The following is a 9,552-nucleotide window of genomic DNA, read 5'->3' as shown; positions in this document are numbered from 1 at the left end:
TTTGCTAGCTCTCATCTCAGCTTACTCGGACCACTAAACAGGACCTTAAGTATTTGCAGTGTTGGTGCTGCCTTTTTGAGCATTTCTGTCGTAACTAGCGAGGCTTTTTGTGTAATCAATTATACCAACTGTCCAAGAAGTCTTGGCGAGTGAATAATCATTTAATTCATTCATTCTACTTTCCACTAATCAGCCGGTATCTGTGTCCATGCCATGCACTTATACAGACTAATGATGCAGCTATGTTTGATTATTATCTAAATATGGTTAGCTCAGTCTGCAAAATAAAAAAAACCCAAATATGCTGAGTGAGGCCACTGTGGCTACATCCACATTTGATCTATTGTCTATGTTCTAAACACTTTAAGAAAAATGCCATTTGAGAAAGTAATAGCTCTGGATATATACAAGCTGCAGTCTAAAGAAAGCCACCATAACAGTACCACTCTGTGTCAAAATTTGATGCAATACTCCACACATGAGAGCCTATGTATCTGCACTTCCCTGAGAGGGCCATTTGAAGAGCAGCAGGTCAATACACATTCATAGAGAGTGCATTTCCCTGAATGCCTCAACAGTCCGTAAAGCTTCAGTGCCACTTTCCGCCATATTGTGCTTGCTGCATTAATCTATCCTACAAAAGTGTCATTCTATGCTTGAAGAGGGGACACTTGCGTACACACACGCGCGCGCACAGTGGAGGCACACATAGACACACATTTTCGCAGGTCCAATGGCAGAAAATCCATAGCCCTTTCTGGGAGGAGGAATTCCATTAGATAATAGATATGGAATCCATCTCGATTCCTCACCTTATCTTCTCCCAGGGTGAGAGATCAATACTAGGGCTTCAGCTCAACTGCCAACAATAACAGGAAATTGATGGGACAGAGTAAGCAGCTCGGCGGTTCAGTAATGGCACTTTCTTGGCCACCTCTGTTGTGCAAATCAGAGGGGGAGTTAATTGGTGAAAGCTTGCTTATAGTAATGAGGAGGAATGGGAGCTGATGCTAGGAGCTCATTAACCAACACACGATAAGGTTGTAGGAAAAGTTATTGTAAATGCACAAAAGCAGGGGAAAAAAACAGTTCGGGGCTACAGTAGAAGCAAAACAGCTGAGACTGACAAAAAGATCCCATGCACGGATATCCAGTTATCTGAACAAATGGGCACGCACGCCATAATGGCATCTAATTTTCCAGAGAGCTACAGAGGTTTCCTGTCAGAATTGCCAGGTGCTGTGTTTACAGAGACCATTGCTTGGCAACACATTCCAAACAGCATTAGGATATGAGGGCATTGAGCCGCGGTGAGTTGAGTGTTGGGTCAGGTGTTATATAGATGCAGACATACTGATACTGTTCGTCGAAGGACCTGGGCGGTTCCTTTCCTAACACAGGGATGAGTCATTTTTTCTGTTTGTGCACAGTAGGTCCCATATGTGGCAACATGTGGGTGGGTGGTGGCTGGGGAGGTTAACAGCTCACTGGTAAATAAGGTCCAGAGTCCGTTCTCGGTGAGATGTTTGCACAGCTAAAACGTCATTTATTGCATCACGTCACACAGGAGTGTCAACAACAGAGTGAGACCGTGAATGACCGCTGTAGGACAGAATGTTTTTTTGTTTTCCACTTGTGCTGCTTGTGCAGGAACATTCGATTGAACACGAACGTCTTGTTCTCTTGTCTTAGTCACAGAGCATAACTGCTTGTCCTGGTTCGTGGTTTCATTGCTTAAACTTGATCAAGTTGAGCAATGCAACAAGTTAACTTGGGACTCTTTGATCACAAACCATAACTCTAACACCTTTTAGGCTCTGCAGCTGCAGGGACTCATTCGCTCACAGTGCACTTACATCTCTGCATCTTTGCATGCATGCACGTATCAACCCTCCCACCCCCCACACCACTGACTAGACACAGCCAGCAGGTGGTGCTGTCTTCTGTAGTATCACTTTGTTTTCTTTGGCTTAAAATGTTTTGGTTTTACCCTTTAGCACCATCCTTTAATAGCAGCCACCTAACTGTATGGACAACATTTAAGAGTAAACGCTCTCACAGTGCTGCTCCCTGTTAACCTCCGTGATTCTGTGCTGCTTTGCAAACAAGCGAAGATGAAGATGAAGTAGATGAAAAGATGAGTCCGTTTCAGATTATTAAGATACACATGATTACAAGTTGGGAGCGGCACACTTCTCTCTCTGATCTCCGTGGTTGTCTTACCAGAGCATTATCTGCAGTAATGGAGTCAGATCTTCATGGACAAATCCCTTTAATGTCATCCACAGCGCCCAGGGGAGACCACCCTCATTGGGAGAAGGGTGGTGGGAGCTAATTTCAACCCACACAATAGACTCATCACTAAGACTGCCTGGTTAGATCACACCATCTTTTGTGTGCGCGTGTGTATGTGCATGTGTGCGAGCTCGCACATATTAAATAGAAAACTGTACTGTCTGAGCGTTGCCACTCCGGGGAATTAAGGTCATGTTTTCATGCCTCTTGAATACTAATAATTGAAGATTGGAGCTTTCCTCTCCATGGACACATAACAGTCTAATAAGGGTCGTGATCAGTCAGCAATACATCCAAACCTTCTGACAGAGGACACAGTGTTCTCAGCGATAACATCATGCAGTTAGATGTGTTAGGAGAAAAAGATCAGGACATGATCTTATGTTTTGATAGAGTATCGAGCCTTTGTGGTGGAGCCATCCCTGGCTTGCTCTGTGCCTCGCTCTCCCGCACAATGATGTCATCTGTGGGAAGGTATTTCTCTCAGACACAACCTGTCTGCTCCTTTTAGGGGCCACAGTAACTCGAGCTGCCTTGAAAGTCTGGAAGGGAGCACTGGTCACTCGCAGACAAGGGCGTTATTTATTTTTTCTGGAGGAGATTCAATACCTACTCCCGCTGCTTCATGGCTCCGAGATTCATCTGCGGTACAAAGCACTTTCCCTCCAGAGACACACGAGAGGTTGTAAGCTCACTCACAGAGTTTTTTTGGCAAAGCAGATAGTGGTAGGTTCTATAACATGATTAGTCATTGTTAATGGATATAATCACAGAGATCTGGGATGACTAAGTCTCTTAAGCAGACTACCGGCTGTGTTTCTTCTTTTAAGTGGACATTGTGAGTGTTCTCTTGCAGTGTCACGAATCCCTACTTCTACTTGAGTCTCTTCAGTTCTCTAATATCCATGTATATATGTGTACTACTACTAGACTACTTCTTTTGTTTACAAAATTTAGAGATCTGTGGAAAAAGCCTGTTGCCCCTCATTTCTTTGTATTTTGTGTCCAAGGAGCCTTTTTTTTTTTTTTTGCAGTTTTTTAAAACTGGTCTTGTGCAACAGTTTTGACTTTCTGAAAGTCTTTCAAAGTTTCTTTGTTTTTCACTCATTTTCATTCCAGTCCTCATACCTGACAATTTTCAAAGGAATGCCGTTTTTGTTAAGCCATTTAACACTGGCCTTTTGGTCAACTCAAGTATAAAAGTTTAACTAACAGATGAACCAGTGTTGTGTCTACACATAACAGACAACTTAGCAAACAACCAATTTTAAATTGTACCTTTAGGTGCTTTGTTACTAGCAGGCTGTCGCAAAAACACATATAAGTTTTCATTTATGAATACTGAGGAAGAAAACACAGTTTGACAGGTATAAATGTATTTTTGCAACAACAAGGTGATTCCCAAAGAGCTATTAGCTTAAAACTTGTCATATCTTGCCATGGTGTGCAGTGTGTCCTTAAAAAAGTTGAGGAATCTGGACAAGTGGAGGACAAGAGAAAAAGTGACAGGCCTAAAAACGATCCCACAGGACCCGAGAGATGCATCTGGCCCTTCAGCTGATCATCAGAAATGATCTCAGTGAGAGAATGGTTGTTAAAGAAGGGGAAAAAATAATAGGCTGAATTATGCAGAATCACACAAAAACTGCACTGAAAATCAATTCAACAGGTCTCATGGAGTTATGAATGCAAATTTAAAGTTCTATCGATATGTACGTAGGAACTCAGGAGAGAGTTCAGTCATTGTCTAGAACCATCTGTGAAACGTGCTTCAGGATCTGTCATGGTTTGGGGATGTATTTCAATCAGTGGTGTTGGAGATCTTGTCAAAACAGATGGAATTACGAACACAGAAACGTACCATTAGATTTTGATCGACCATGCAAAACCGTCTGGAAAGAACAACTTTGTTTTTCACCATGACAAATGACCCCAAACAGCCTGCCAATGCAGTAAAAGTATACCTGGATATAAAAACACACGGTGGAACTCTATCAGTCATGGACTGGCCTCCCCAGAGCCCAGACCTCAATATTATTGAAGCAGCGTGGGATCAGCTTCACAGAGAATGGAAGAAAAACCTGCCAACGTCCAAAAAGGAGCTCTGAATATTCATAGAGAGTTAAGAGAGTCGACTTTCAAGCTCGCTAGAATTATAAAAACTTTGTTTTTGCTTGTTTCAATAAATCACTGCATTTGTGTCCCGTTTTCATTGTGAGGGTGTTACATGTGGAAAGCCTGAAGAGACAACATCTGCTTTCAAATGGCTCAATTGTCACACAGGATTTCTTAGAAAGAAGGAAAGGGTGGAGATTCTTTTGTAAACATGTCCCGCAAACATTCAGCTGCAGCACAATAACAACTACTACGTGGTGGTTATTAGTGTCGCATGTTTGGAACAGGCTTTGTTTTTCCATGTGCACTGAGAGGCAGAATCCCCGTTAAACGCCAAAAACACCCTGTTGCCACAACATATGCGGGCACACTCAAGTAGAAACTGCAGTGAGCATGCCATACACTTACAAACAACCCCAGTGTCTTTGGCCATTCAGCTTTTTTCATGAACTCCCTCAAGATCTTAAGATTCTGTGTTTGAGGATGAGTCACCATGACCTGTGAGTTGGGAAGCCATAGCACCACTGAAGAGTATGAGTCAGCACATCAGGAATAAAAGCACATTAAAACAGACGTTACATAAGTATTTATAGCTTTAAATAATACTTAAACTAGGGGTCGCGATACCAAAAAAAGCCACGTCAGTAAAAGATGGCACTTCTTACTTTTAACATTTTGATGAGAAAGAGCTGAGAAAGCCTACTCATGAAACTATATTTAAAAAAAACGACAACACCGGACATAATATTTAACATGCAACACTGCAACAAATCCTTGCTTGAAAACATAGCCATGCTAAAGCATTCTGAGTTAGAGTGCAGCAATCGACTGGCTTAAAAGGTTATGCGAATCAATACAAAGTTGTTTTGGGCACCAGCGCTATTATATTAATGTCATCTTGAGAAATAGGCACTAGCTTAGGTGGCTTGTCTGCCAGCCTGTTTTCCTTTTTAACTCTGGTCAAGGTTTCCTTGTAGCAATAAGAGGATTTCTACTGACAGCTGTTTTAAACGGCAGGTAATGGTTGTGCTTTAAATGGGAATTTGACCGTTTTCAACAAGCAAAACCAGGGAGTATTAGCTATGTTTGATTTAGTACAAAAAGAAGTCACCCTTTTTTCCATTCCAGCCTCGCAACAAGCTCCGATGGTGGTGTAACATGCGGAGCAGGCAACCTATGGAACTGAATAAACTGAATTAATAATGTTCGGAGTCCTCATGAGAGCTCCCCTGTGACTAGTGAGGTAGCTAGTTGTGCAGTCAAGGATGACACAGAGGTTGAAATGGTCACACATTTACTCAGCTCTCTCCCTATCCCTCTGGCTCATGTTCTTGCCAAGGTCAGATACAGCATTGCATAATAATAATTAAAAAAAAAAAAAGAGTCTCTCGCTCTCTCTGTCTCTCTCTCATGCACACATACACACACAGACACATACACACACACACACGCACACGTATGCAAACATGCAAACTATGCAACAATGAGGGGAATAAGAAGCCAACTAAAAATAGTGCTATCACTGCAGCCATCACCCCAAGCATTGCACCACCACTCTTCACATTACATCTCATAACTTAAGACTCCTGCTTTGGATATAGCCAAGAGTTTGCTTCCTGAACTGTATGTAATCTTCAAGTTACACATGCTTTAGTGAGCATAAACAACCACAAAGGAATGTGTGCTTTAGTATTTCAAACAGGCTTTTTTTTTCTTTATTATTTCTATTTTATTTCTGCCAGTGGCTGGAAAACCACCTATGACACCCACAAAATCTCTTTGCTCAATGCTCTGTACCTTTCTTCTGCCTCTTCTCTCCTTTCTTTCCCCTTCTTCTATCATCCCCCTCTTCTCCACCTATTTCCCATGGCCTCGGGGAGCTGTTAGCTATCTGGATGCTGGCGCTCTATTGTGAGCACTCATTGATTGCCTCTCTGCTCCCCACAGCCAGTCGGACTAGTCAGCATGGGGCCCGGGCTGTCTGCCTTACTGCTCAGTCAACATACACCATGAAAAACAGAAGAGAAATGGAGAGTTCAACCGAGACAGAGAAACACACACAAACACGCAGACAGAGCGAGAGTGAGCATTTATAAAAGGCTGTCCAAGCTTCCAGAGTCCAGCAGTCACATCATCTGTTTTCTGTCCTCTCTCCTCCTCTCCCTTTCTCTCTCTCTCTCTCGCTCTGCTCCTTGTTCTTCTCACAGCCAGAGACAATCAATGGTGTACTCAACCAGACTTCTCTTGTCTTGTTTTAAAATAGTGCTCTTCTGCCTTTTCTCTGCAGGAGACGATCCATTTACTGCCCCACATTTTCTCTACTTGTCCTGAAAATTAACCCTTGTCTCACCTCCTCTGGATTCAGTCACCCGGTCAATCAATTAAATCATTTTCACACCCAAACATTTATTTTTTTCCTTTTTTTAAAAACAGGATATTCGGCATGTGGGTTTAACCCATGGTTAATCCATGATTCATACCGGGTTGTGGCAACTAATTCCATTTTAAAATGCAATGATTTGTCAGATATTCTTTAAGCCATGCTTGCAACTGATCCAGGGTTCACTGCAGCTATCACCTCAAGACAGCTCCATGGGCTCCAGGCCCTTGTGACCCTGAATTGGGTGGTTAAGAAAAAAAGTGAAACAAGTTAAAAAAGCTGGTGGTCATCACGCAGAACAAACAATTTAAAGGCTTAAAGTGGGCTTTGGAAAAATTGTGTTGTGTGTTTTGTGTTCACATGAGGTCTGAAGCATTTTTCTACATATATGGACAAAGTGCTGAAACTTCATGGGATTCTTTTCTTTCTACTCCCACTTTATGAAAGGTTAATGCAATAAATAATGCTAAACAAGCATCCTGAAGGGTCACAGCAGAATTTATTGGGAGAAAAATCCTGGGATTGCTTCTAAAGTACTGGAGTGCACTGTTATAAAACTGCTAGTTGTATAATTGCATGTCTTTGTTAGCAAAGTAGCAGAAAGCTTGGTTAGGAGCAGGGTCAGAAAACACATTTACGCCTTACACCAGTGGAAAACATTCTTTTGTCTTTGTCCTGTGAAAGACGTATCAGTCATTCTGTCAGTCACTCAGTCATGGCGGCGACAACAGGGTGGCATATAAACCACCATCACACCTCTGTGTGAATGGGAGAGCTGATGTCAGCACAACTGAAATTTTCCCTCCATCATGTAGCAACATGAAGCCCCAGCAGCATCCATCACTCCCGGCGCTGCCTCTATAGAGAGGCGCCTTGTCACCAGCAGAACGGTGGCCAAAGGAAATGTACATCATTTCGTGTTTGAGCACGAGTCGGGAGCCGAGGCTTGCCTTGATGTTAACTAATGTTTAAAGGGCTAAACAGTTTTCATATGTTAATTTGATACACCCCAACACAATGCAATATGTATTAACCTTGTTGGAGCATGCTTCACTGCGAGTTCTCTTTGTTCTCCTTTGATGCATTCGCTCAGGCTTTGAAATGCTGCGTGTATGAAATTATACACAGAGCCAAAGTCAAGCCGAAGTCACCCCACCTATAATCCATCCATCTTATTGGCAGCCATCTGGCCATATTATTTGGAGAAGCTGAGGCGCATGCCTTACCATGAAAGTGAGGACTTCTGACAACAAGCCATTCTTTGAACTGCGGAGTGCCACCGAAGAATGACCCGACCAGCTGCAAGCCCCCCTGACACTCATAACAGGGCTTGTCGCCTTGAGTTGGTATTAAACAAAGCGTTGATGGATGATCCCGAACGGCTAATATTACGATCAGAATAAAAACTAAATGGCAAAAGCCAACAATAGATCTGTCACTTGCTGATCCCAAGTTCTGAGGAAAGAGTAATAAGGAAACCTATATTTGTCTTCTTTTAAATTGAAGAAGGCTCAAAATGTCTGACAACACGACGGCCTGAGGATTTCAGGAAACACACACACACATATATGTGATTTCTCAGATGTGAACCACAGTGTTAACATCAATATTACTGCTGTAACACGGCAGATGAAAAACATCCATAACAGAAGCGGTGTCACCACAAAGACAGGGGGTCATCTCAATGAGCCATTTTTGAAGGGGGGAAGAAAAAAAATCACATCATGAGCTTACAGCTACAGCATTGTGACATTGACTGTTCGCCCAATCTCCGTCTAAGAAACTGGCCCCCTGAAATAAAAATGAGTGACTGCCAGAGTCGGTGATGTCACTGGCCACATTTGTCCCCATCAGTGTGGATAGCTGCTTCGACCAGAGGGCTGGGGTGTCCTTGAGACACAGTGTGATGCAGACACCCAACCAACCCCCTCTCTCTGCAGATACCCCCGTTTAGGGCCGTGCTGCATCAGTGTCAGGAGCCCTGCAGGCAGGAAGCTAAAAGGATGGCAGTCTCTTCCTTCCCTTCAAAAAGGAAAAGAGCCAGGGCCGGGAGCTGCTGATAGGAATTTGACCCCTGGACTGAGGACAGTGTGTGAAGGGAAATTGTTGGTTACCTTTCAGAAGCCCTGATCTTGTCAATCTTTATCACCTTTACTGATAATACTGGATTTATGCTTTTCACCGACAAGAAATACACTGTTTGGAAAACATGCATGCAGGTCTAGCTGTGCTGTGACTAGCTGGGACTCTGCTCTTTCTTTTTAATTTTCTTCACACACACACACACACACACACACACACACACACACACACACACACACACACACACACACACACACACACACACACACACACTGAAGACATCCTGTATGGAGGCACAGCGTGAGGAGTGAGTGATTCTATCTGATGCACCACGAGCTGACCGGCCCTCCCTCTGGGCAGTTCAGCCTCGCCAGAGTAGGAAGAGAGGGGAAGAGCTTGCGTGCTGCCGTGCGCGCGTGTGCGTGTCGGGAGGAGAGACATTGTTCCTTGACGTCACCGCTCAGCCCAGCCTGCCGCTGCTCTCAAAGATGTCTTTGTTATTCTGAGGCTTCCACCAGAGACCGGCCGCCTGCAAAACCTGGAGCCCGGCCTGCACAACTGCTGGAGCGGAGTGCAGACGGAACATAGGCTTCACACATGGGAAGTTATTAATGAAACGTTCAAATATAAACAAATAATAATAAATAAATAAAAACGTGTTTCTGCAGTTTAATGTTATT

This window comes from Rhamphochromis longiceps, linkage group LG13 (assembly GCF_057381845.1).
Source record: "Rhamphochromis longiceps isolate RC_006_pf linkage group LG13, R_longiceps_female_GT1.1, whole genome shotgun sequence".
NCBI classification, from domain to species: Eukaryota; Metazoa; Chordata; class Actinopteri; order Cichliformes; family Cichlidae; genus Rhamphochromis; species Rhamphochromis longiceps.
This window is presented reverse-complemented; position numbering follows the sequence as displayed.